Below are 24,871 nucleotides of genomic sequence, written 5' to 3'. Positions count from 1 at the left end.
CCTTGCTCAGCACACACAGATACTTTCTCTCGGTCAGGGGAGCCTATATAAAAGGAAAAGGAGGGCCGAGAAGTGGTGAGCTCCCCAGCACAGTCTGTGTGTAAGTCAGGCCTGTAGTAAGCTGGAAGAAGTATTTTCTGCAAGGGAAAAACTACCCTGAGTAACCTGTGGAGATTATTCAGCTCGCAGACACTGAGCTTTATCCCAGACCCCCCTGCCCCCTGCCCCCTGTCATCCCTATTAGAGATGAGTTGCTAATGGCATTGTTTAGGCAGTTGTGGTAGGTAGAGAATGAAGAGATACTTTCTAGATATGAAAGGCCTTCCCAATATTGTCAAATATAGGCATCATTCAAATCTGCTAGAGTAGGAGCCTTATTGGGGTCTCACAGACACCTGTTGGTCTATGAGGGAAGGTTGGGACCTTGTGGAGGCAAGGGCCATGGCTGCCTGGCCACTCAGAGCTTCAGCACCTAGTTAGCGCCCAGTATGCAGCAGTATCAGGTAGTGCAAGAGATTCCCCTCACTACCCTCCCCCAGAGAATATTGGGGTGGGGAGGGGCTAGCCAGCAGCCACAGCATTGGAGTTCACCAGCATAGCACGTGCGGAGTCGGCAAACACGGCCATGTAGGGCTTCAGCACATCATTATGGAAGCCAGATGAGAGCAGCCTGCGGTGCTGGAACCACTTGGGACCCTGGAGGACCAGCAGGCCTTTCCCTGGGGAAGGGATTGGAGAGGGAGAGCTGATCAGTCCACACAATCCTGTTCCATCCCTGGCAGCCTGGGGCCAAGGATGCCCCACCTCAGTCCTCCCTTTCCAGCCTCATATCCTGACTGAGCTCTGATTTACAGCCATTTAGCATAGCAGCCACTGATGGTATCAGCCTTTGGCCCACCACCCTACCTTCCCTCAAGCCCTTGCCCTGGCCAGCACCGCCTATAAAATCTACTTTGATCACTTTCTCTCAGAGGCTGCTCCTCACACTCACACATTTTCCAGAGCCCTTGCCCTGTCTGTCCAGGGAAGAAGACACACCCAGTAGGAGAAGGAAGCTGGGCCCCACATCACTGACCAACCAGAAACTCTTCCACCTCTTCCTAGGTCTTCTCACTGAGCACGTGAGCTTAGGAGAGACACGTGGGACCAGGCAGTCTGGTAGATGGATAACTGACTGTGGAGACAGGGCAGGGAAGGATCCTGGTTGCCTAGCACCAGTAACAAAGAGGTACTACTCACCAGTCCACGGGAGGAAGAAGTCATACACATCTGAGGCCTTAGGATCTAAAAGAGACAGAGAAGATGGAGTCAAGCAGGGACTGGGGAATTCCCAGAGAGACTTACTGATAAATAGGATGAGAACCTCAGTTGCCCAGACTTATGATGCATGTCCAGGACTCCTCTCTACATGGTGCCCTGAGCCCTTTGCTCTCCCAAAGCCCCAACCTCTCCCAGGAGTCCTCACCTCCTCGGCTGTACACAGCCTTGGCATAGTCAGGATCATAGATGTTCAGGAAACCGAGAAACTGTCCAAGCCAGAGTTGGTGGGCATAGGGGAATTGGTGGGCCCAGGACACCATCTTGTCCAGGCTCCCTGTCTTCTGCATCTGCAATGGTGACAGAAGGCCAGGCCACTCAGGTACCCAATGTCACCAGCCAGGCCCTAAGTTCCATGGCAGGGAAGACAGGAGGCTGCCCAGATAGGCCCTGAGAATGTTTCTCCTTCCTACTCAGTAACGCAGTCCTACTCATCTTGGGCTCAGTTCGTTCTCCAATCCCAGAGCCACTGTTTTAAGTCAAAACCACCCTCTTATTGTACCTGGGTTAGCCGAACAATCCCAAACTGATCAACCTGCTTCTGTCTGCTTGCTGGAAACTTCTATCTACATTGCAGCAGAAACATTTCTGCAGTAAAGCTTTTCATAAGAAGGATAATACCAGCTTGTCGTGCAATAAAGAAATCACCTTGATTCCAGTTCTGTTAAGTCATTTGACACATTTTTATTGAGGACCTGTTTTGCGCAGGGCGCTGTCTAGACATCTCAAGGGAATGAGACAGACACAGTCCTGACCTTTCATTCTATGGGGAAGACTCATAAGAAACAAGTGAACCATCATGTAAAATGATTGCAGACAGCAGTGAGTGCTAAGAAGGAAATAAACACAGTGCTAGCGAGAGACTAACAGGGAGCACCTGCTTAGACAGAGTGATCTGGGATTGCCTCTTGTTGGAGACAACATTTAAGGTGAAACCCAAAGGATGATAAGGAGCTGGCCACAGGAAGAGTAAGGAAACAGCCTTCCAGGTAGTGGGAACAGCAAGCACAGAGGCTCTGAGGTAGGGAAAATATGTGGTATCTTCCAGGAGCTGCCACTCGGTGAGACAGTGAGCTGAGATGAGGTTGGAGAGATCATCCAGAGGGTGGTGTGTACTCTTTGGGGTTTTTTCTAGCCACATTTATTCACCCAGAGGTGTTTTATGTAAATATAGAGTATACAATAAATACTTTTCCAAAACATGCCTTTTTCATTTACCATATACTGTCCTTTAGAAACTAGTTCACTTAAGTATCTCTTAATATTTTTAACGAGTACATAGTATTCCGCCATAAGGATACACCATTATGTACTCATCCAAGTCCTTATTTTGAAGGACTTTTTCAGAGGTACACTTAAAACCTTTTAGTGGCCTGTCCGTGGGCCTCAGAATAAAGTCTGAGCTCTGCAATTTGTGAGGCGATATAGCTAATTTTTATTAAGCACTACTGAGTGCCAGGGTTTCTTCTGAGCACCTTATTTACATCTTGATCTCATCCAATCCTCACAACTCTGTGAAGTCCTATTTTAGGGACAAGGAGCCTAAGGTATAGGGATCTGAGATTGCTGGCCAAGAATGGCACAGTTTATAAGGGAGCAGGGATGTGAACCAGGAAAGTTTACTCTGTGGTCTGCAATCTTCAGAGCTTGACAGACCTGGGTTTGATTATGGATTTACCCAGTTTTTAGATGTGTGAACTTGTCAAGTTCTTTAGGCTCTCTGAATCTTACTTTCCTCATCTGTAAAATGGGGAAGATAATACTTAGCTTATGGAATTTCTCATGTGCCCTCCTCGGCTTTCCCTGCCAACTTTCTGATCACCATGATTGATCCCCTTCTCTCCATCCCTCCTAGGTCCAGGGCGCCCAACTAGACAAGAGGCAGAGAGAGGCTTAAGTCACTGAGAAGCCAGACTCACAGGATCTCAGGGGTGGAAGAAGCCCTTGGCTGATCTGGTCCATTTGAGCTCCACTCCTCTCCCCACCAGGCATGAATGTGCCCCTCTGTAGCATCCCCACCTGGCACAGGAGACCCTGACATGCTGACCATATCTATAGCCTGAACCAGCCCCTGCATCCCCATGCCTAGCTTTCTCCTATGTGCACTTGATTACCCCAGGAATCTGGTAGAAGCGAGTACAGCTCTTGACACCTGGCCCCACCACTGGAGCTGCAACTCCATAAAAAGGGCTGGAGTGTCCTCTCTCTAGGGGTCACATGGCTGCCTGCACAGCTCCTTTAAGTCGCACAGCTGTATGTCAAAGACCCATCCTCAGATGCTCCAAGCTGGGACTCCTACAGGGCTCTGAGGTCTGGGCCAAGTTGTTTTTCTCCAGAAGGAAGGAAGCAGGAAAAGAGCAAGGCATGGAGATAATTCACTGATCCCAGATCCCCAGCTGTAACCTCTTCCTCCTCACAAGGGATTGGGAGGAACAAGAAATAAATTGCTACTCTCTTCTCTGTTCCCCCAGAGTCTAAGATTCACTCTGAGGATCAGACCTGAAAGGGACTTCAACATCACCTCCTTTTTATAGGTGGGAACAGTGTAGCCCAAAGGGAACTGTCCAACATGAGTGGGGCAGATTGAGATCCTGATTAAGGCTCTATCTGCTGCCCCTCCTGTTAACAAGCCCGCCCAAGCTATCAGTCAGTTGAAACTCAGTTGGTGGGTGTTCAAGAAACAAGCTATCCACTTAGCCAATCTTCTACAGCCAAAACTCTCCCAGGGATGCTTCTTGAGAATAAAAATAAGTCTGCTCACAAAAGCAGTAGGAGTTCAGAAAAACAAGCAATTATGAAAGGGAGTAGGCAGGGCTTTCCTCTCCCCCATAATGTTAGGGCTCCCTTGAGGCTGGTCATGCTAATCTCTGATACCCAGTACCCAGAGTTTCCTGGCCCAGCTCCTTCCCCATGTGCAAATCCCTGTCCCAAGAGCGCAAACATCTCTAGTGACAGGAAACTCACTACCTTTCAAAGTATCCCAACCATCTTTGGTCTGTCTGAATTCTTAAAAAGACTTCTTAGTCATCAACCTGTAGGCCACCTGACTGTGGCCTTACCATGAGTCTCTGCTCTGCTCTCTGGGTCCACATGGGCCCCCACTGCCCAGGGAAGACCTGCAGGAATTAGGAGTTGGGGGCCAGATCTTCCTGGGCCCTCTTTCCTCCAGGATGGACATCCTCAGGTGTCCTTGGGTGCTCTAGTCTCAGCCATCTCCCTGCTGCGGGCCTTGCCTCCCAACCCAAGATTGGTCAGCACTCAGCATGTGTGTGAGTTTCAGCCACTGTCAAAGACAGCAAAGATGTGTATTCAAAGCTAACGGGTTAAGAGTGCCTGCCAAGAAGAGCCAACTAAAATTGAGAGGATGCAAAATCTCTGAAATAACCATAAACACAGTGGAAAAAAATGGCCTCCATTTATACAAATTCTTTGGGGATTCTACAGTGGGGTTTAGCAGAGAGCCATGGGGAGCCTGGAAGAAGGGGATCTAATATGTAATTCCATAAGGAGCAGAGAAGTAAGTCCTTCTACCAACTCTAGTGACAAGTAGGTGATTTCATCCTTTATCCTCCCTTTCAGAAACAAGTGCACTGCTACACATGTACATGTGAACACGTGTGAACACATGTAAACACACAACACGCACAGAAGGAACCTCTGGATCAATAAAAGGAGCAGAGAAATTTTGGGTGAGATCAACATGTAGTTGAGATCACTACAACTCTACTAGACACCATGTATTGGCTAGGATGTGATGATGAACTTTGTCCAAAGTCACCTAACTTTTGATTCCAGGTTTTTCTGTTCCAAAGTATATTCTCTGCCCCATATACCTCCCTGTCTTCAATGCCAAAGATAAACTCCAGCCCCAGGGATGACCCAGTTGAAAGGCATAGGGAACACCTAAAAAGGCAGGAGGGCAAGGGCCCAAGAACTGTTCAACAGTCCAAGGGTTGCAGACATTGGTCCTCACCCACATGAGTGGCTTCACTGCCCCAAGTTGGGTCCCCCAGAGATTCACTCACATATTTAGCAAATGAACATGGACCATTCACTTTCGATGTTGGGCATGGTATAAGCTCCTGGAGACACAATGTGAACAAGACAAAACCATGCCCAAGCTTACATTCCAAGTGGAGAAAGAAAATAAATAAGAATCAAACACAACAGTAATACAATTCCAGCTAGTGATAACTCTAGGAAGAAAATAAAGCAGGATAAGGAGCAGGTCTGCTACTGTAGACCAGGGGTTCGATGGTTCAGGGAAGGCCTCTCTGAGGTGACATTTGAGCAGAAATCAGCAAAAACACTTCTAGAAAGCCCCACAGGTGACAGCACTCATCTCTGCCTCCACTTCGTTTTCCGCCTTAAAAATTAAAATCTTTACACCGCACAGAACAAAGAGGGTACTGGTTCAGCTTTAAATGAGATTGCCTAATTTTATTAGACTGTCCAGGGGTTTTCCAGCCAATGCTGTCGCCAAGCCCTTAGCAGAGCTTTGTCTGAACCTTGGGCCTCAGAATGATAGGAAGGTGTCTGTGGCCTGCTTGGGCCCCAACTTTCTAATGCCCCCATAAATAGCACTGCAGGCCAGCTCAGAAGGCAGGAGTGAGGGAGAGATCTGTGAGAAAGCTGAAGGGAACCTTGGCTCTCAGGATGTCATCTCCCTCCATGGCTCCCTGGGGATTAGGCTGGATCTTCTGAAGAAAGAGGCCATTTTCTTTCTCAAATCCCCCACTTACCTCCTTGAAACCACCACATACCTCATGCATGTGCCCAAAGAACCAATGAGTGGGAGGCCCTGGGAAGCTGTCCATAGCCCTGGCCAGTGACTGCCTCCGCACCAGCAGACAAATAAGCTTGAGGAAGCATAAGACCAAGATCAGTCCAGAAGCCCACAAGCCCAGGCAGGAGAGGCTCACGGAGAGCGAGACAGGCACCATGGCTGAACAGGCAGGCTTCAGTCTGCCTCCTGGTGCTCCTGGGTTCCCTTATACTCTGGACCCAAGCACCCTGCCAGGTCCCACCCCCAGCCATGCCCTGCCATCCATAGTAGTCCAGAGTAGGCTGAGCTTCTCTGGAGGGGGGAGACGGCAGACACAAAAGTCACACAAAAGATGAAAAAGACTAGTTTGACTAGTTCCAAAACTCTGCTGGAGAGAAACCATGAGAAAGGCATCTAAGAAACCAGGCAATGAATATCCTGCCTTAGTTCCTTGGAGACCAAAAAGAAGGCAATTCTTGGTACAATCATTGGCATAATGGCTGCCTTTTCACGTAAGCACTCTGTATGTTTCAGGCACTTTCTACACACTATCTAATTTAACCCAGATAAGAAGGTTATAGGTACTTCTTCTATGTCTATTTTCCAGACAATGAAACTAAGGATCAGCTTGCCTATGCTTTCCACTGCCCCTTTCAATATGGGCCATTGGGAAGATTTGCATTTATGCTAGACTCATGATGCTTTGAGTCCTTTTTTGTGAAATGCTTCCAGGGACAAGTTTCTAGCTCCAGAAGGGAGATCCTGGGTCGGAAAGGGCTAACTCCACCCCGAAGACTATAGTACAAACTTGGTACTAAGGAACGTAGACTATTACTTCCAGGTTGATGAGGAGAGATCATCAAATACAATCTCTCCTAGATTGATGGAGCAAGCTACTTGGGCCCAGAGAAAGGTGAGGAATTTTCCAAAGCCTCACAGCAAGGGAGTTGCAGCTCTCAATTTCCTAGCCCAGGGTTCTGTTGAAGAACGAGTTTAGCCCAGGCCCCAGCCTTGCTCTGGGAGAATATGCTATTTCTCCTTCCAGTCCTGGGTTGCAACAGTCAGGGTCCCACAGGAAACAGAATTCACTGCAGATTTTTCGGATGAAAAGACATGGATACAGGGCTCCTTTCAGAGGTTTCAGCAGAGTTAAGGAATCAGATAAGGTATGGTATGGCTTCCAGAGACTAGTGATAGCGAGAAACCCATGACATCCCTAGGATGAAGGCAAAGGGGAGGAAATAGCATTCCTGGACCCTGGTGGAGGCAGCTAATCCTAGAGAAATAATGCTGGAGCAGGGAAGAAAGAGAGAAGAAATATTCCAACCTTTTTTCTCACACACCCTCCAATCTCCTAGGGGTATCTCCTATCATCCATACCTAACCAGAAGGGAAATGGCAAGGGAGCCTGGGGGAATGAGCATGCAGAAGTCAGCCTCCCAGTATGGAGGTGGCAGTGGGTAAACTAGCAAACAAGTGGATCTGGAACTCTGATCTCAAGATTCAGATCACATGTGGTGACTCGGAGAATGGTAAAATGTCAACATGGCCTCCATCTCCTCCACTGGAGAAGCAACCTATCCAGTGCTAGCCATAGGCTGAGAAGGCAAGATGGCAGCACAATAAAAGGAAATTCAAGAGAGTCCCTGAAATTTTACATTTATGTTTCATTTCATTTTAGATCAAAATACTGAGTGCCCCATTTAAAATGTAAGTCACTCAGGTCAGAGAGTAAGGGAGTATGAAGAGCTATCAGCAGACATCCATAGTTCATGGTGAATTCACTTATCAGTGTGGTCTCAGCCTGATGGAGTAATGAAGGGAGTGTTTGGGGAGAGCTCGAGGAAACTCCCACATGATTAAGAAGCCATGGTTCTCGACAAGGACCATTTAGGATTCACCTGGGAAGTGAATAGAGCTAGCCTAGAATATGGTAAGTGGGTATGTTAGACATTGGTTGAATGACTCCCAGCATCCATTCCCTTTTCCCTCTTCTAACCAGTACCATGAATTTATTGGCTTTTGGGTGTAGTGGGCTCGATCTCACTCTCAACTTCAGCAACGTCCCATATTTCTTTAAGACAGTCTGCATTCATGTTGCCCACAGTGATTGACTATTTCAAGAATAGGCACATGACCAAAAGTCAGTCAATCAGGGCTAATGAAACTCAATTTCAGACTACGGCCATGCTACCCTGAGCATGCCCAATCCTGTTTAATGTCAGAAGCTAAGCAGGGTCGGACCTGGTTAGTAATTGGATGGGAGACCACCAAGGAAGAACAGGACAGGTGATGTAGGCATAAAAAATAAATAAATAAATAAATAAGTGGGGAAAATAAATAAATAAATAAAAACGAAGTTATGTTTTTTTTTTTAAAAAAAGAAAACCAGATTTCAGTTTTTAATTTAAGATCTCTGTAAACGGCCTCTCTAATATTGGATTTAAACCTGGAAGCATGTGTTCTCAGGAGTAATTAATGCGGGGAGAGCCCAATGAGAAGGTACTCTAAGCCAAAAGAACTGAATTGAGAAATATACGGAAAGAAACAGAATACTAGGTACATTGTTTAAACTCGTGGATCTAGCTTTACCTGGAAACGAATACCTTTTCATTATGTGAGGCAATAAGTCTACTTTACTGGTTAAATTTCATTTGAGTTGGGTTTTTTATTACTTAAATCGAAAGGATTCCTAAGTAGTATACTGTTAAAAGCCCAGGAAATAAGAAAGGCTTGGTTAAGTTGGACTGAAACATATTTAGGGGTCTAGCCTGTGACAAACTGAATGGAATTAACCTGGGAAGGAACAAGTGGGATTAACATGGTATACTTGGAGTAGTGGATCTAGACTGGGAAGTACTGAGAAGACTCACAGAGGAATTCTAAGTGAAATTAGCCTGGCAAAGCTCCCATAAGAAGTAACAAGACATAATCTGATTATGGTGAAAGTGAAGGGCATGGCTTAGAGGAGAAGCAAGCATCTACGGTATGAGGATGAAGCAAGGGGAGGATCATGTCAGGAAACTGGAGTGTCAAGAGTAGAGTTAGCATGGAGCCTCTAACAGAGGAGTCAGGAGATTGGACTTTGTCTTCTGTACTGCAGGGATGCATGGAGAGGCCCTAAACAGAGGAACAAGGGTGGTCAAAGGTGTGCTCCAGGATAATCTCCCCCTCTGTGTGCACGCAGGGGCTCTGAGCTAGCCCATTGTAGAAGGGGCCTACGGCCTGGGTTGGCAATCAAGAAGAGGAAATCAGAGGGAATATCAGCAAGGTAGATGTTGATTATGGCCTTAGAGGTCTTGCATACCTTCTCCCGCCAGCAACACGGCCCAGCACTCACAGTCTATTTGTTACATACCCTGCTCTCCACTCACAGGCTGAGATCTGGCAGCCATCCACACTTCTAGAGCCAAAGACAGATGATCACGTGGCCAGAATCAGACACTGGGCAGTAGTCAACTCCCAGGCCCTGATCCTACCAGCTACCACCATGGTTGCCTTGAGAGTGTGATTCTTAGAAGCCGAAATGCAGAGCTTCTATCCACTGGTCTTAGTTCTGCCCTCAAGGGCCCAGTAGAAAATGTCAACTGTAAAGAAAGCTCTAAAGAAAGGAGATAATGACTCTGCCTTTATCTAAATGTTTTCCATGGCTCTTCTCCAGAAAGCCTTCCTCCACTTCAGAAACACCAATTAAAGCCAGTTTTCTAAAGCTGCCAACTTAGTCTGCAATTCTTCTTAGATTTGTTCACTTTTTCCCATGCAGCAGTTACCTGAGTGCTTATTGTATCCTCCAGTCTTCCCATTCTGCTGCAAGCCAAAGGTTGAGCTTGTCTTGCCCTTACTTTGCACAGCTGAGCCAGAACAGACAAGTATGCAGTGAACCCATGATCAGGTGCATGAATGAAAGATGGATCACCTTGAGGTGTCTGTAGGCACTGAGTTTTGCAGGACTTGAGAGAAAACTGGCAATGTCCACTCACCACACTGCTCTGCTCTTACCCACAGCTCCGTAAACCTTCAGGGAAAACTCTGTGTCAGGGTCCTCTGTGCTTCCCCAGCACACAGTAGGCATTTAATAAATAATTGTTTGTTGAATAAATGTTAAAGGGATTGGCTATTATAGCAAAGGGTATGGGGAGGAGAAGGTGAGGAAAGGTTGACTGGCCAATGCAAAATATATTAGAAATGCCATATTGGTGTCCTTCTGGACAGCACATTTGGCACCTCTTGTGGCTGTATTCCAGAAGCCACCGCCTGGTGGGGAACCCAAAGCTCATCACTGTCCTGAACTTGACCCCTGCCTTCCCCAATTCATTTTGGGCACTGACCACCATAGCAATGAAAACCACCCCTCAACTGAGCACAACCTTACGACATGCACAGAACATTGCCATGCTCTCAGGATCCCCACCACAACTCCATGAAGAAGGCCATGCAAACATGATAGACAGATGTGGGTAAACACAGGGGATAGGGATGCATCAAGGCATCAGACATTTCTAAAGCTCTCAGGTGATTCCAGTGTGCAGCCAAGATCGAGAACTACTGTTCCAGATACAAATTTTCTTCTCCTAAATGTAATCTGGTCCTTCCTCTCCCCTATCAGGAATTCATACTCACCACTGTCCCAGTTTGACTGACATCCTTGAGAAATTGAGATAGGAGTCAGGTTGAAGATGGTGGTCCGAATGGACCTATTTCCTTGTCTCTCTCCCTCCCCTTCTTCTTTCTCTTCTTTCTCCCTTTTCCCTTCTCTCTTCCTCCAAGGATGATGACACAGCACTTCCTGTTTGGCTTTCCCTGGGGAACAGCTTGTCCAGCTGGTGGTGTGACCTCAGGCAGACCAGATTTCTGTTCCCCTCTGAGGGAATCCAAGTAGAGGGAAGACTCTGGCATGTGGACTCTGGCATGTGGACTTGTACCCGTAATGCCCAGTTCAGCTCCACTTCACTTGGCATCTCCTGGACATAAGTTTCCAACAGTTTCTACCCTCACAGAACTGGTTGGTGCAGTCAGAAGGCCAAACCCTTGCCCTGGCATTCAGGGCTCTCACCATCTAAACTTTCCCTGACCCCTGCCACCTCCTCATCAGACACACTAGCTTCCTGGGACAGCCAGGAGCTTCAGTTAAAAACAACATCTTGGGTTTCTGACTGGCCTGAGATACACATCCAACCTTGGGGAAGTTTCTTTACCTCTCAAAATCTCAGGTTGCTAGTCAGTAGAATGGAGGTTTTAATAGTATCTCCCTCATAAGGTTGTTTGAAGGATTAAAGAAGATAATATGTATAAAGCAACCAACTTCCTCATAGAGCGTTCGATACAATTAAGCTAAATATCCTCATAGCTGTTTTTAAATACATAGTGATCAATAGAAGGAGAATGGGTGAGACAACCTGTAGCCTGGATTCTAGGGCTTCTTTGTCTTCCAGATAGCTTGTCTCATTGAGAGACTTGCTTCAGAGTAATCCCAGCTGCCCCTGGTTCATGCCTAAGCCTGCATATGTGCAAGGTGCTGTGCATATGGGTAGGGCAAGACAGAGCAGGGTCAGGAGGCCTGGAAGCTGGCCATGTTCTATCCAGGCAGTACCCAGTAAGGCAAGCCACAATTCTGCCTCTGGAGTGGCCTGAGGGCCTTTGGCTGGAGGGTCAGAATCAGGTCCCTGGGATGAGCAGTTTGCAGTGTGCAGGGTCTTTGATCCACTTGGAATTACTGTTCATGATATAAGAAAAAGATCTGATCCCTCTCAGTGCCTTTCCTCTATCTCTCTCACTGTCCCTTTACTCTGTCTCTCTCACTGCCCCTCTCACTCTCTGCCTCTGAGAGGAGACCACATTCTGTGGAGTGTTATATCCCTTTTCTAATAAACTTTTCTTCTGACTCTAACTTTGGCGTGTGTGTTGAATTCTTTCTACATTCTCCACTACTTGGGGAAATTTCCCCACTTGGGGAAATTTGCCCTGTCCTGCATCATCTTTTCTTTAAAAAAGAAAAAAAAAAAGTATGAGAGATCTAATGTCCCCATTCCCATGAGTATTTCATCCGTCCCTATTGGTTTGTAATTCTACTTTTGTCATACATGAAATTTCAATATCATTCTAATTTCAGAACACAAAATTTTAAAACAACAAAAAAGCAATACTATGGATTACACACATGCCATATTTAAAAAGTGTAAAATAGGTATGGAAACGTGCTTATTTTAGGTTAGACTTTTGTGGAAAGAGGGATGCTCAGGGTAGGGTTTTAGCTGTATCTAATATTTACATGGTTTTAAAAGACAAAGAGGCCTCTGAAACAAATATGGCAAAATATTCACATCTGTTAAATCTGAGAGGCTGGTTCATAGGTTCTGTTATATTATCTTCTGTATTTTTAGTTTGCTCAAACTCTTGTCTCATAATTTAAAAGCTAAATTTAAAACGTCACCTTGGCAGGATCAGTGTGTGCACAGGCTCCATGGCAGGGCTTGACGTAGTGTGGGAGCAGCCTTAGACATGATGCTGCGATAGGTGTCAGCAGAAACAGTGGCAGTGGCAGTGAGAAGGTGGTTTCTTGAACTTCTGGTGATAGTTATTGTGTCCATCTGGCTCCAGGGGGACCCATCTGAGCTAAACACAGCCAGAAGTGGTCTTTTGACCCTGGCGAGCTCATGGGGATTTTCTGAGATGATCACAGCAGCGGGAAACCCAGGGAGAAGCAAAGGGATCTTCTCAGAGACTGGGGCTGGGTGAGGGTCGGGGAAATAGAGCCATCTCGCTGGAATAGTAAGCGGAGATATAAAGAAAGCAGGGTGACGTCCATTTTGTTTTTTGAATAGAAATTGCTAGATCTCATTCCTGGCTTCAGAACCCCAGGCCGAGAACCACTTTCTGAGATGACCCAGAGGATCCTGGGCGGAGCTTCGAATAGAGCTCAGAGTCCTGGCTCCCCGCTGATCCTCTGCTGCCATCTCAGCAAATGCCCAGCATTCCACAGTACCTATAATCATGGAAGGTTCCAGTTTAGCAGTGGGGTGGGATTGTTGCCTGGAGTGGCCAGGTACAGAGCTGAGGATTGAAGACAGCTTTCTCTGCCAAGAAGCCCCTGAAGATTTCTTTGGAATCTGATACCCCAGCCTCAAATGTGCTCAGTCTCCAGCAGCACACAGGAAAATGCCCCTGTTTTCACCCGCCCCCCCCCACCTCCACCCCCGAGCTGTTTGGTCTATAGTCAATGGATCAGTTTCCTGCCATCGGAACCACAGAGCTCAGAGCTGAGAACCTTAGCAATAAGTTCTTCAGTTTCTGGATAAGTCCTAGAGAAGAGAGGAACTTAGCCAGCAAGACACTGAAAGATCTGGGAAGAGAGCTTCTATCCCTAGATTTGTTCAGTCTCTAAGACAAAAGTCTCTGGTAGGGCTAGGTGCCCGAGGGAAAATTGTGCAGAGAAATAAGGCATGAAGTCTCAGCTATTGAGAGGATGGAGCCCAGAGTGGGGAGACAGAGCTCATTGGTCAGCGGCCCTGGCAACTGGGAGTAGCCAGAATGTCCTGAGCTCTGTGGCCCAGAAGGCAGGGGTCCTAGGAACAAACCCCAGGACTTTCTCTAATTCTCTAGTCTTCCCAGAAGGTAAAAACTAGAACCAAGAACTAGTGGTCAGTCTAGTTTGTCACCAAGAAAGCCTCCAGCTCCAACAAAGCAATGAGGAGGCAAAGACAGTGGGAACAAGGTAAGAGTGCACATGGCTGACTCCACAAAGCTGACAGAAAGCTGAGTCACAGCTGAGAATCTAGTAGGAATGGTCACAGCGGCTGGCCGCTCCCTTGGATCTATCTTTTCCTCCAGCACTATCCATGTTGCCCTGATGTAATGGCAGAGATGCAGCTTATATCAGTCAGGGTTCTCCAGAGAGAACTCTTCTGTGGCTTTCCATTGCTTTTAAGTTAAAGGATAAGGTCTGGAATATAGCCCTCATGGAACTGCTCAATCCAGTTCCTGCTCCCCCAATTCAGCTTCATCCTCTATCCATGTCCCCCTTTTCCATACTATTGCTACCAAGCTCCCTTTAGTCTTCCAGGTCACTCTGCTCCCTCTTGTCTTCAGACTTTCACACATGCTCTTCCCTTAGCCAGGAATCCTCTTTCCCCTCTCTTTACTACATCTTAGTCATATTCCATCTAAATAAAATCACTTCCCCCCATGAAACTTTCTGTGAACTCCTTCACAAAACTGAATGTCACCGTTGTATATATTTCCATGCGTTTTGCACTTGTTTCTCATAATTCTCAGCACATGTTCACTCGCTTATTCAATATCTGTCTTCCTGACTAGAATTTAAGCTTCACAAGGGAAGGCACCATGGCTGTCTTCTCCCACTGCTACCTTCCTTGCACTTAGTAAATACTAGTCAAATACAAGAGAAAATAGAGGAGAGAACTGGGTCCAGAGTCCCCAAGGAATCCACAAGTATGAAAAGTAGTTCTCAGATTTGGAATTCAGAAAGTCATCGGTGACCTTAAAAAGCATTATGTCAGTGGATTAACAGAAACATGATTATCAAATGTTGGTATAGAAGAGGAGTCAGAGAGTATAGACAACTTTTTCATCACCTATGGATAAGAAGTGGAGGGCAGAGATTCGGACGGTTTCTCAAAGGAATGCAGTGCAAGGTAAGGGTGTTTTAGGGATCTGAGCAAGCTTATATATAAGCTGGAGAAAAGACAGAAAATAAAAGAGAGAGGGGATGACCAAGGACATAAGTCCAGAGGAAGTAGGAAGGATGAAGTCTGTGGCACATGTAAAGGACTGGCCTTAAATAGGAGGAGAGACACTTTACTTTCTGAATCTGGGGCAAAGGAGCTAAGGCTGAGTGTAAACATTCACAGGTTTGTAGTTAAGGGTAGAGACAGGATTTCGAGAGTCCATATTCAACATTAAGAAAGAAGAAACCACTGTTTTTAATGACTGAATAGAGGCAGAAGATGAGAAAAGGGAAAGAATTAGGAATGTTTCCCAGATTATTGGTTATTGAGCATTAAGGTAGATGGCAGAAAGAGAGAAGGTTGGAAGAAAAGCAAGTTTGAGGAGGAGGGTCAAGGAAGAGGGCAGGAGTTGAGAGATGATATGATCAGAATTGGCTAATGAGTTTGAGGTGACCATGGTCATCCTAGTGGAGATATTCATGTCAGTCTTTAACACAAGAGGGAGCCTGGAGCAGCAACGGTTTTGGAAGCACATCAGTTCAGAAATGAAAATAATCGAGGGAGCTCTGGGGACCTAGATAGCAAAAACTAATAGTCAGCCTCATCAAGACACTGCTACCAGGATGAATCATCTCAAATTCATATTCCAAAAAGAGCACACCTGATTGGTCTAGCTGGAGCAACGTGCTCACTCCTTCACTAGGGGAGGGTAGGCATCTTGGCGAATGGTTCCACCAAGGTTATATCCAACCAAAGAAGGAGCGATGCATACAGAAAACCAGAAGAAGGGGGAATGAAAGCTGGTCAGGAACATTCAGGGGTATCTCCTTCAGGAGCCATCAGTATATGTGGCAATCGAAGCTGTGGAGATGCACAAGATCCCATGAATTGTGTAGGCAGAGTGAGGAAATAGAGGCAGAGGAGGAGGAGCAGAAAAAGTTTATTTCCTGATGTTTTCTGCACTCCCCTGAGGTCCCTCACAGCTCTCTCAGATGCTGGGACTGGGAGCTTCAAAAACTGTTTCTCCATAGGAGCTGAAAGGGACACTGAGAATCACAGCTGTGTTTTCTTCCTCAGAAGAGTCTAGATTTTATCAATCATTTTGTGCCACCTGGTGTTCTTCTGTGATGTTGCCCACCAGTCTAGGGCCTAATTTTGTCCTATATCCCAGTGGGCCTGGTGCCCTTCCCTTTCAGGCAATTGGTAAGCACCCCAGGAGATGTCGAGGTCCCCTTTAGTTACTCCCAGCCACCTCCAGTCTCTCTCTCTCTCTCTCTCTCACACACACACACACACACACTTATTCATCTCATCTGCAGAGCATTTATACCTACATTGTTTTGCACTGATTGGGGAAGACACATCCAATCAAAGGAGGTAAAGCCTTTACGGGAAGACACTTTATGGGAGGGCAAACCAGTCCATCTAGGTCTCAAGGAAATAAGGAAAGAGATGGGGTGGGAGACAAAATAGCTTGATCCCTTGGTTTCTTCCACTAGGCATTATCTCTTCCCTTCTTCTACTTTAGAGTTATTTCTGAAAAATTAACCACTGGATTAAGAGCACCCACACCCAGACTCATTATATTCCTATTATCTCAGGAAGGATTTACCGGGCAGCTAACTGCTGGTGCGCAGCCCAGTGCAAATCGCCACATAGGTAGGGAAGGAGGGAGACAGAAGAGAGAAGATCACAGGGTTGTCAGGCCTGGCACAGTATTGTTCCCCATGGTTTGGATTTTAGTGACCACAGTGCAGCTAGACATTGAAAGAAAGAGCTTTCTTTATTTTATTATTTTATTATTTTTTTATTAAGTTTATTGGGGTAACATTGGTTAATACAATTATATAATTTTCAGGTGTACATTATAATTTGACATCTATATATTCTATGAAAGAGCTTTCTTTAAATGCTGCCCCTGGCTGACTTCTGCCTTGGCTTGTGCTGAGTTAAATCTGCCTCAATCTTATTCATGTGTGCTGTTGATAAACCATGTCTCTCCCATTCCATAATATCTATAGGTGAAATTATTTTTTTCCACTCTTTAATCCACTCCCCCCCCACTTCCACCCCTGACATATGGATGTTGCCATTTCCCCTTAAGAACTGGGTGTGCACCCGGGGTCTGGCCACCCGGAGTATAGTCCGTGGCTCCACCTGGGGCGCAAACCCAGGACCTTCTGCATATAAAGCAGATGTGCTAACCACTACACTATGGAGCCATCCCTATAGGTGAATTTTTGAACCATTATCTAGGATTTAGCACTTGTCCCTGGTAAATATCATCTTAGTGGATTTAGCCTTTCTCTCTGGACTCTCATGACTTCTTATGTGGCCATAAACAACCACACATCACATTAACTCTCCCTCCCAGCCTCGCATTATTGACAATGTATTAAACTGGTCTTCTATGTGCTCACTTAGGACAGAAAAAGAGAGACTTGGGACCACCTCCTGGCTCACCTAAACTCCGAACTAGCCTCCCTATGAAGTCAATTGTATCCAATCAACATTAAAGCCCCTCTTCTGGACAGAGAATGTGAAATGAAGTCAAGGAGGATCTTTTGTCTTTACCCCTCTTCTTTATAAAGTCACTGTTCTACTATCCTCTGCTCAGGACATATCCCACTCAATTCTTCCTGATGCAAACATAGCCTCAAAGCCCCTCACTTTTCTTGGGTTTTATTAGGTTTCCAGAGCTTACTCTTCTCCGTCCTACTCTCATCCTTTTAAATAGACTTTGCTCGCTCAATCAGGACTGTGCTCTGGAGCCCACCCTCTCCTTCCCCCACACTCATCTTTTCTCTATCCCTCTCATTGAGGCTGCTGCACCTCCTTGATGGAACACTTTGTTTGGATTCAGCATCCCAGCCTGAACTTCCAGGACACAACTTGAGGAATCTGACTTCTAGCTCCTCTCACAGCAGCTCAGGTGAAAGTCCATCTGCATCATCTGCCTCTACCACAGTCCTGTGGCTGGACTCTAGGTTTCCCATTGTTGGCAAGAATCTCTCAGACTTTCCCACTCCTTCTCAACATCAGATGTGACCAGGTAGCAACTAGTATAGCCATAGATGCCTGTCAGAACATCAGAGCAGAAGGGAGACTTGTCCAAGGTCAGGCTACAGAACATGGGTGCTCTTCAGAATAATGCCTCTATCAAAATATTCTTTAAACAAAACAAAATCCTCCTCATGACCCACCTCACCCAGTATAGCTTCCTCTGCCTAACGATCCAGCTCCATCTCACCACCAAACAGATTTCTCAGGGAGTAATTAAAGCTATCTGCTCACAAAGCTGCTTTCTCTCTCTGCCCTGTCTCACCAGATCATATCAGCCCTGTGTCTCTACTCATGTTGTCATCCTTCCTTTTTTGCTTCCTTTTACATCTTCTCTTCCAGGATCCATCCCCATGGATGCTTCCTCCCCTAGGACTGCCAGGTTCTCCCTTCTTGCACTATTGAGTCAGAACCACACAATCCTATATGAAATTGCTCAATGGGTGTGAAATGGAGAAATGGCATTTTGAATAAATGCCTTGTCTACCCAAGTGAATGATACATTTGTAATTTTTGTTTATGAAACATTCAAATACGTACTTCAGATGAAAGTTCAAAAATTTAGGAGTGAAATATCATGTTGAATGCAACTTACTTTCAAATGTTTTTTTTAATCATATACATAAAAATGTGTATATATGTATATAATACATATGTATATGTGTAGAGTGTGCATGTGTGTACATATACAGAGAAAAAATCTGAGAGACAGTGTAGGTCCTGCAAAAAGCAAATACCAAGACAGAATTAAATGTGCAAGGATTTTATCTGGAGAAAAGTCTATGTGAGAAAATGGGGAGAAAACCTGAAAAGATTGGGAACACCATCAGACTACAGTGCATGTCTGACACTGAGTGAAAGAGAGAAGGAAGAAAATTTGGGTAGAAGTATCCTGGACTGCCATATAAGGAAATGACAGCCTAAGGAAAGTTTGTCAAGAGTCCCTGAGCCAAAATCTATCAAAAAGAGTTCCATGTCTCCAAGGAACAGGTTTGCCTTAATAACCCTACTGCTCTCAGTTATGGGCTGGGATCAGTGCATTCAAGTGACCTTGGAGCAAACATGGTAATGTATTTCAGAGTACAACAGTTTGGTCATTATTGTTGATTATACCCTCTGTAGTTGAAGGTCTGCAAGGAGCATTCTCATGGCTGCCACAGAGAGAAATAGTGATTACCGAATCTAGATATATGTGTTCATTATACTATACTTTCAATTTTTCTGTAAATTTGGGATTTCTCTTAATAAAATGTTGAGAGGAAAGAAACTTTTTTTTAGTACTTACTACTTGCTAGTCTGAGACACCAAAATTCTGCATTAAAGAGTTTACTAGAAATTATTCTCCTCTCAAGAGGAAAGCAAAAAAAAAAAAAAAAAAAATTGTCTCGGACCTTAATGTTAAGTAAGAGATATATTTAAAACCCCTTTAGGGTATTCATAACCACAAACTAAACCTAATTTGGGATTGCAGCCTAAATTCTACTTGTGTAGTAGGAAGAACCTCAAGTAAAAAATTTAGTTTAGAGTACTCCTGGATTTGTAGCACTCTCCATTCACCCCAGCTCCTAGAAGAAAAATACATGCAAATATTACAATGAGAAACTCACATTTAATATAGTCCTCAAAAAAATCCCACAAGAAAACAATCCAGAAATGAAGGACAGCTTTAGTGAAAACCCACGAAACACAATAAGACACCATGAGCCAAATCCAAAAAAAACAGCAAACAGTCAAATCAGACCCACAAAGACTTCAGATATGTAATCAGACACAGTTTATAAAATAAGTATGCTTTAAGCCTAAAATAATGTTTTTAAATAATAAAAATATAAGTAAGGAGCAATAAACTATAAATATCAAAGTATATTTGAAAAGGAACCAAATATAACATAAAAGTGAGAAATATGCAAATTAAAATTAAAATTGAGTTGGTAAGCTTAATAACAGATTAAACTAAGCCAAAGAGAGAATTATAAACTAGAAGATAAATATGAGGGGAAAAATTGTAATAAAGCACAAAGAGATAAAAAGAACACATGGTGTTGGTCAATAAACATGGAGAACCTAGCAAAAAGGTCTAACCTACACTTGATCAGAATAAAGAGAGAGAAGAACATGGAAGAGAGACAATCTGAGGAAATTATCTAATTATTAATTAGTGGGAATTTTCATAACTGATGAAAGACAACAATCCTTAGAATCAAAAATGTGATAAATTCTAAGTGGGCTAAATGAAAAAGAAATCCACATCTTACCACATAACAAGCCTGCAGAACAGAAAAAAGGTGATCGCCAATAAAGGAAGAAAATTAGACTAATGACTTTCTTATCAGCAGTAACAGCAAAGCTAGAGGATATAGATTAATATCTTCAAAGTCTAAGAGAAAATAGCTATCAAGCTAGATTTGTGTACTCTGAGAAATTGTCTTTCAAGAATGAGGAGGGAATAAAGACATTTTCAGACAAACGAAAGCTGAGAGTTTGTCACCAGCAGATTCTAACTGAAGAAAAGTCTAAAGAATACACTTCAAAACTAAGGAAAGTAGATCCCAGAAGGAAGGTCTTAGTTGCATTAGTGAGTAGAGAAAGTGGCAAATACATGGGTAAATGTAAATAAACATTAACTGTCTAAAATAACAATCATAATATCTTGTGGAATTTTATTTTTTAATTTACTTTAACTCTAAACTTTGATATATAAAGTATACATGTTAAAATTTCTAGGTAGTCACTTAAAAATTTATTTAATAACTTAAACTTATAGGCAAAAAAAAAATGGAATGAGAGAAAATATTCAATCAATTCAAAAGAAAGCAAGAAAGGAAAGAAAAAGAAATATAGGAAAGGTGAGGAAAGCCACCCTTTACAGAAATAGAAAGTAGAAACCACAAAACAAAATGGAAGAAAGTACAATTTAAGTAAAAACAAAGCACTTGTTATGTAAGTGCAGAAAACAAGCACTCCAGGTATTTCCCCACTCCACCCCCAAAATACATCATCCATTCTAACCAGGGTTCTCGTGTAGATGCCAAGATTTCATTTGTGCATGCATGGAAAGAAGTTGCATTCCACCTCCACCCCAAGCAGAGTGAGCCTCTCTCTCCTAAGAACCCACACCGGCCTCTCTTGATGATTACAATTTCTGTAATAAGTCCTGGGGCACCAAGTTCTTTAGACAAGATGATTTTTTTTTTTTCATTTAACCCTCATAACACAGCCTCCATAAACAGGAATTATCATTTTACCAAAGGGCAAATTGATGCTCAGAGAGGTAAAGACAGTTGCCCGAGATGACTCAGCCAGGACTTGCTCAGGTCAGTCTGACCACAACACCATTCTTTCTACTTTGCCACTGTGTTGGAACCAGCTGGGTATGACTCTGTCTCCCTCTAAACTGAGTGCTCCTTGAAGGCAGGAACGGGGTTTGGTTCATCCCCATATCACCAAAAGACTCTGCATGGTACTCAGGAATATTTGTTGAGAAGACCCCAAAGACAATCATCTAGTCTGACCTTTTCATTTTATAGATAAGAAACCGAGGCTCACTCAGGAGGAGGAAAGGGACCTCTCAGGGACATGCAGCAAATTAGTACAGGTGCTGAGTTAGAACTCAGATCTTCTGATTCTGAGGCCAGAGTTAGGCCCCAGAACCCAGAATAAATTTTTTTCTCCTCCCTGGGGCCATGTCCTCACTTGTAGTTGCTAATTTATTTACCCACTGATCCTATTGTATACATGTGCCCTGTACCTTAAATCAGAAACAGGCTCAAGGGCCTGAGAGCGCTGTCTAACCCTGCCACCCTGCTTCCTCCGCTAGAGGAAACCACTGCAGGAAGTAACTCAGCCAGCTTGCCCAGGTAGATCTGGGCTGGGGGCTGAACCTACAGGCCAAAGGTTAGGGGGCCTGCTTTGGGGCACTAGAGAATAAACAGATCAGAAACAGCTATGGGAAGGGGCTTGGTTATGATTTAGAGAGGCAGCTACAGAGCCAAGAGCTAAAGATGAGTAAGAGATAGCCAGACAAAGAGAGGGTGTGGGAAGGGTATTTCAAGTAGAGAGAACAGCAAAAACAAAGACCTAGAGGTAGAAGAGTAAAGAGGATATTCCAAAGTTGCAAGTTCAGGATAGCTGTAATGAAGGTGCCATGAGATGCAGGGTTTAAGAGTAGAAGAGAAGGAAAGAGAATGCAGGGCTGAGCAAGGCCAGAAACCTTTCCCATATAAGGAAGAGAATGGCACTGGGCACTTCAGGTGGCAAGAGTGGAATGAGCAAATAACAGGAGAGGGAACTATTTGAATCATGGCACTGCCCTATCAAGAAGTTACCAAAGGAATTGCACCTCTTACCCTTGGGATGAAAACCAAACTCTTTGCCATCTAGGCCTGGCACAAGCTGGTTCCTATGGGTCACTCTGATGTTCTATTCCCACCTGTACCCTGCAGTTTCCTCTTTATCTCTTGCTCATCATGCCCAAGACAACTTCGGCAGTGCTGCTGTGCTGTTCTCTATTTCTGGAATGTTCTCACCAGCTCAAATGTCACTTATTCCAGGAAATTTTCAATGACTCACCCTTGCAACATCTCTCTCTCTATTCTCTGTCCCAAGGTCCCCAATGTTGGCCTCCACCATAGCTCAGGTTACACGGCTTTATAATTATATAACAAGGGCGTAAGTGCTATCTTTTAGTCATCTACAATTTGAGCTAATTGGCTTAGGAAGAAGGAAGAGTTGTTCTCAGGAAAAGAATTGTTTTTGTTGTTGTTGGAGAAAGACCATAAGAGGTATATTTTGCTAAAATTCCTCTGGCCATAGGTTAGATATGAGCCAGCGGACAAAGCCACTTTAAATCTCTGTGTAAGATGTTTACTTCCCAGAAATCTGCTATCTCTGTGTACCACTCTCTCCTTCCCTCCCCTTCCTAATCCTCACTCAGGCAGCTAGACGTGAAGCTCTTTGTAAAGAGTTAAATTCTTCATTTGGGGTTTCAAAAGCCAAGACCTTGAGTTGTGAAAACCCAAGATCTTGAACTTCAAAAAAGATGGAGCATAAACTCTGTGAAAGAGAAAAGGTGGTGAAGAAAAAAATGAAGACTGACTAGTCCCTGAGAAAGATCCTTGTGTTACCTATGATGGGAACTCAGAGAGCAAAAAAGGAAACACCAAAATTCTGACCTGCAGGGTCAAGCCCAGGAAAGCAGCATAGCCCATGTGGCTCTGGAAAAGTGGCAAAGAAGGGGCTGTGTGGTGCTTCTAGGCTGATGGGTCTTAACAGCCTAACAGCACGGGAGCAAATGAGTGTTTTGTGCACCCAAATGAGATTCAGGAGCGGCTGGGAGGGAGTTGGACCCAGAGAGACTTTGTAGATGGAAATGAGGGAAGACACAGTGATCACCTCCCATGAATCGATGATAAGCGTGAGACAGAACCATGTACAGCTCTGGGCATGCCTCTGAGAACAGACACCCCATACCCTAGCCTCACCAGTATTGAGATGACTCCAAGAACTTGACACATACCTGGCAAAAGGAGTGACTAAGATACATTTCTGCCACCTGTAGGAAGGGTGCTAGGAAAAGTAAATAAGTTTAAATGTAGAGAAATAACATTTCATTTCTTGTAGCAGCCAGCCTCAATTCACCTCAGCTTAGCCTCTTCCAGATGCCTCCAAGCCCAGCACAAGTGGTAATTATCTGCAGATCACTTCGTAGCTCATATCAAGTGGCCCTGAGCAAGGCACAGGCAGCAACTGACCTTGGACTGCACCAGAGCCCTCCCTAGCCCCCACCCGCCGGCACCAAGAGGCTCCAGAACCAACACACCAGGTGGCTGGCTTCAGACTACAGCAGTGCACCACCCAAGTAGCACCACAAATGACATACCCAAAGGATGGACTCAGCAAGCACCTGAACACAGCTGAAGAAAACATCACTTTGTGGAGGCAGCTCTTGCACAACAGTTTGTCTGCTAAAGCCAGGACTGGTCTTACAGCCAGTCAGGCCAAGGATCAATCCCACCCACTGACATGCCAACAGCCATCAAGGCTCAACTACAACAAGAGTGTACATACAACCCACACAAGGGACACACCTGGAGTACCTGACTCAGATGACCAGGGAGAATGTGCTACTGGCCTCATAAGACACACACTACATAAGGCCACTCTGCCAAGACTGGGAGACATTGTAGATCTACCTAATAATATAGGGAAACAAACACAGGGAGGCAACTAAAATAAAGAGACAAAGAAACATGTCCCAAGTGAAAGAACAGGACAAAACTCCAGAAAAACAACTAAACAAAATGGGGACAAGCAATCTACTAGATGCAGAGTTCAAAACACTGATTATAAGGATGATCAATGAGCATTGAGGAAGAGGAGATGAATTCAGTGAGATGAGAAACATAGAAAATATTAAAAAAATAACCAGTTGGAAATGAAGAATACAATAACTGAAATGAAGAGTACATCAGGTGGATGAAGTCTGGATGAAGCAGAAGGTCGGATCAGCAATCTGGAAGACAAGGTAGCAGGAAACACCCAATCAGAACAGCAAAAAGAAAAAAGAATTTTTAAAAGAGAATAGTTTAAGGGACCTCTGGGTCAACATCAAGCATAACTACATTTGCATTATAGGGGTACCAGAAGGAGATGAGAGAAAGTAAGTGATTGAAAACCTATTTGAAGAAATAATGATGGAAAACTTCCCTAACCTGGCAAAGGAAATAGACATACAAGTCCAGGAAGTGCAGAGCGTCCCAAAGAAGATGAACCCAAATAGGCCCACACCAAGACACATCATAATTAAAATGCCAAAGGTTAAAGACAAAGAGAGAATCTGAAAAGCACCAAGAGAAAAGCAGTTATGTACAAGAGAGTTCCCATAAGACTGTCAGCTGATTTCTCAACAGAAACTTTGCAGGCCAGAAGGGACTGGCAGGAAATATTCAAAGTGATAAAAAAGCAAGGACCCGCAACCAAGATTACTTTATCTGGCAAGGCTATCATTTAGAATTAAAAGACAGATAAAGAGCTTCCTAGACAAAAA

At 44.5% G+C, this 24,871-nt stretch overlaps 1 pseudogene; it reads right to left on the bottom strand.

The window, feature by feature from the left end:
* LOC105297193 overlaps nucleotides 1-24,871 on the bottom strand; it is a 57,541-nt pseudogene that overhangs the window by 14,908 nt on the left and 17,762 nt on the right.

This window comes from Pteropus vampyrus, unplaced genomic scaffold, assembly GCF_000151845.1.
Source record: "Pteropus vampyrus isolate Shadow unplaced genomic scaffold, Pvam_2.0 Scaffold135, whole genome shotgun sequence".
NCBI lineage: Eukaryota > Metazoa > Chordata > Mammalia > Chiroptera > Pteropodidae > Pteropus > Pteropus vampyrus.
The sequence above is the reverse complement of the archived record's forward strand: the minus strand, read 5'-3'. Positions and strand labels throughout refer to the sequence as shown.